Source organism: Arachis duranensis, chromosome 8 (assembly GCF_000817695.3).
Source record: "Arachis duranensis cultivar V14167 chromosome 8, aradu.V14167.gnm2.J7QH, whole genome shotgun sequence".
Classification (NCBI taxonomy): domain Eukaryota; kingdom Viridiplantae; phylum Streptophyta; class Magnoliopsida; order Fabales; family Fabaceae; genus Arachis; species Arachis duranensis.
In genome coordinates this window covers 20118080-20121999 of record NC_029779.3, presented here as the reverse complement: position 1 = coordinate 20121999, position 3920 = coordinate 20118080, and the positions used below count along the sequence as shown (strand labels likewise).

General features: G+C 33.7%; 1 non-coding gene across 1 annotated transcript; it reads left to right on the top strand.

Annotated features, from left to right (window-relative positions):
• The first annotated feature begins 544 nt into the window (after positions 1–544).
• Positions 545–648, top strand: LOC127741348 (small nucleolar RNA R71). The gene has a single exon (XR_008002300.1). It is a non-coding gene; the product is annotated as a small nucleolar RNA R71 (small nucleolar RNA).
• The last annotated feature ends 3272 nt before the right edge of the window (positions 649–3920 follow it).

The following is a 3920-nucleotide window of genomic DNA, read 5'->3' as shown; positions in this document are numbered from 1 at the left end:
TTGTTGCTGAGAAGATGATGGAAAAGGCTTGCTATTGCTAAACCTATTTCTTCCACCATTATCAAAGCCTAGTTGAGGCCTTTGTTGATCCTTCCATAAGAAATTTGGGTGATTTTTCCATGATGAGTTATAGATGTTTTCATAAGATTCACCCATGTAATTTACTTCTACCATTGCAGGGTTCTCAGGATCATAAGCTTCTTCTTCAGAAGATGCCTCTTTAGTACTGTTGGATGCATTTTGCCATCCATTAAAACTTTGAGAAATCATGTTGACTTTCTGAGTCAACATTTTGTTCTGAGCCAATATGGCATTCAGAGCATCAATTTCAAGAACTCCCTTCCTTTGAGGCGTCCCATTATTCACGGAATTCCTCTCAGAAGTGTACATGAACTCGTTATTTGCAACCATGTCAATAAGTTCTTGAGCTTCTGCAGGCGTTTTCTTTAGGTGAATGGATCCACCTGCAGAATGGTCCAGTGACATCTTAGAGAACTCAGATAGACCATAATAGAATATATCTATCATGGTCCATTCTGAAAACATGTCAGAAGGACATCTTTTGGTTATCTGCTTGTATCTTTCCCAAGCTTCATAGAGGGATTCACCATCTTTTTGTTTGAAGGTCTGAACATCCACTCTAAGCTTGCTCAGCTTTTGAGGAGGAAAGAACTTAGCCAAGAAGGCCGTGACCAGCTTATCCCAGGAGTCCAGGCTATCTTTAGGTTGAGAGTCTAACCATGCTCTAGCTCTGTCTCTTACAGCAAAAGGAGAAAGCATGAGCCTGTAGACTTCAAGATCTACTCCATTAGTCTTAATAGTCTTATAGATCTGCAAGAACTCAGTCAAGAACTGATAGGGATCTTCTGATGGAAGTCTATGAAACTTGCAGTTTTGTTGCATTAGAGCAACTAGTTGAGGTTTTAGCTCAAAATTGTTTGCTCCAATGGCAGGAATTGAGATGCTTCTTCCATCAAACTTGGAAGTAGGTGTAGTATAATCACCAAGCATCCTCCTTGCATTATTGTTGTTAAGTTCGGCTGCCATCTCCTTCTCTTGTTCGAAAATTTCAGTAAGGTTGTCTCTGTATTGTTGTAATTTGGCTTCTCTTAGTTTCCTCCTTAGAGTCCTTTCAGGTCCAAGGTCAGCTTCAACAAGAATGCCTTTTTCCTTGTTCCTGCTCATATGAAAGAGAAGAGAACAAGAAAATAAGAGAAGAGGAATGCTCTATGTCACAGTAAAGAGGTTCCTTATTGTTAATAGAAGAAGAAAGGGAATAAAGAAAGGAGAATCCAAACAGAAGGGTGAGGATAGGGGGTAGTGATTTGAGATGAAGAGAGGTGAAGAGAAGTGTTAGTAAATTAAATAAATAAATAGAGGAAGAGGAGAGGGAAAGGATTTCGAAAATAATTTTTGAAAATGAGTTAATAATTTTTGAGAATTAAGATAAGAAATAAAATTAAAATTAAAAATTGAAACAATTAATTAATTTAAGAATAATTTTGAAAAAGGGGAAGATATTTTCGAAAATTAGAGAGGGAGAAGTAGTTAAGTTGTTTTGAAAAAAATAAGAAACAAACAAAAAGTTAGTTAGTTAATTGAAAAAGATTTGAAAATCAAATTTGAAAAGATAAGAAGATAAGAAGATAAGATAAGATATTTTGAAATCAAAATTTTTTTTTTGAAAAAGATAAAATTTTGAAAAAGATATGATATAAAAGATATGATTAAAAAGATTTAATTTTTAAAATTAAAATTGATTACTTGACTAACAAGAAATTACAAGATATGATTCTAGAATTCAAAGATTGAATCTTTCTTAACAAGAAAGTAACAAACTTCAAATTTTTGAATCAATCACATTAATTGTTAGTCAATTTTCAAAAATTTTGAAATAAAATTAAGAAAAAGATTTTTGAAAAATTAAAATAAAAAATTCAAAAATAAATAAAAAATGAAAAAGAATTGATTTTTGAAAAAGATTTTGTAAAGATAAGATTTTTAAATTTGAAATTTTGACTTGACTAACAAGAAATAACTAATTTTAAAATTTTTTTGACTAAGTCAACCCAAAATTTCGAAATTTATGAGAAAAACAAAGAAAAGATATTTTTTTTATTTTTGAAATTTTAATTATGAAAGAGAAAAACATAAAAAATGACTCACAACATGAAAATTATGAATCAAAACACATAATGCATGCAATAACACTATGAATGTCAAGATGAACACTAAGAACATTTTGAAGATCATGATGAACATCAAGAACATATTTTTGAAAAATTTTTGATGCAAAGAAAACATGTAAGACACCAAACTTAGAAATCTTTAATGCTTGGACACTATGAATGCAAAAATGCACATGAAAAACAATAAAAGACACAAAACAAGAAAACATCAAGATCAAACAAGAAGACTTACCAAGAACAACTTGAAGATCATGAAGAACACTATGAATGCATGAATTTTTGAAAAATGCAAGAAATATTTTTAAAGCATGCAATTGACACCAAACTTAAAAATTGACTCAAGACTCAAACAAGAAATACAAAATTTTTTTAGTTTTTATGATTTTATGATTTTTTTGTATTTTTATTATTTTTTTCGAAAATATTCTTTAGGAAAATGAAAAAGAGAAAAAAATTTTGTAAGATTTTTTTGAAAAATTTTTGAAATTAAAACTAAAAGAAAATTACCTAATCTGAGCAGCAAGGATGAACCGTCAGTTGTCTAAACTCGAACAATCCTCGGCAACGGCGCCAAAAACTTGGTGGACGAAATTGTGATCATCAACAATGGCTCCAAAGACTTGGTGCTCTCAAACATAAATCACACTTTGTCACAACTTCTCACAACTAACCAGCAAGTGTACTGGGTCGTCCAAGTAATACCTTACGTGAGTAAGGGTCGATCCCACAGAGATTGTTGGTATGAAGCAAGCTATGGTCATCTTGTAAATCCCAGTCAGGCGGATTCAACTATATTAAGAGATTATTGGATTTTCGAATAATAATAATAAATAGACAGAAAATAAAGATAGAGTTACTCATGTAATTCAATGGTGTGAATTTCAGATAAGTGTATGGAGGTGCTGTGTTCCTTCCGAATCTCTGCTTTCTTACTGCTTTTATCCAATCTTTGTCACTCCTTTCTATGGCAAGCTGTATGTAGGGCATCATCGTTGTCAATGGCTACATCCCATCCTCTCAGTGAAAATGGTCCAAATGCTCTATCATAGCACGGCTAATCATCTGTCGGTTCTCGATCATGTTGGAATAAAATCCCTTGATTCTTTTGCGTTTGTCATCACGCCCAGCAATCGCGAGCTTGAAGCTCGTCACAGTCATTCAATTCCGGAATCCTACTCAGAATACCACAGACAAGGTTAGACTTTCTGGATTCCCATGAATGCCGCCATCAATTCTAGCTTATACCACGAAGATTCTGATTAAGGAATCCAAGAGATATGCGCCCGGTCTAAGGTAGAACGGAAGTGGTTGTCAGTCACGCGTTCATAGGTGAGAATGATGATGAGTGTCACGGATCATCACATTCATCATGTTGAAGTGCAATGAATATCTTAGAATAGGAATAAGTCGATTTGAATAGAAAATAGTAATTGCATTGAAACTTGAGGTACAGCAGAGCTCTACACCCTTAATCTATGGTGTGCAGAAACTCCACTGTTGAAAATACATAAGTGATGAAGGTCCAAGCATGGCCGAATGGCCAGCCCCCATGAAAGACCGAATGGTCAAAAGAACTAGATAGTCCAAGACATCTAATAAACTAGTCAAAGGTTCTATTTATACTAAACTAGCTACTAGGGTTTACAGAAGTAAGTAATTGATGCACAAATTCACTTTCGGGGCCCACTTAGTGTGTGATTGGGCTGAGCTTGATCTATCCACGAGCTGAGG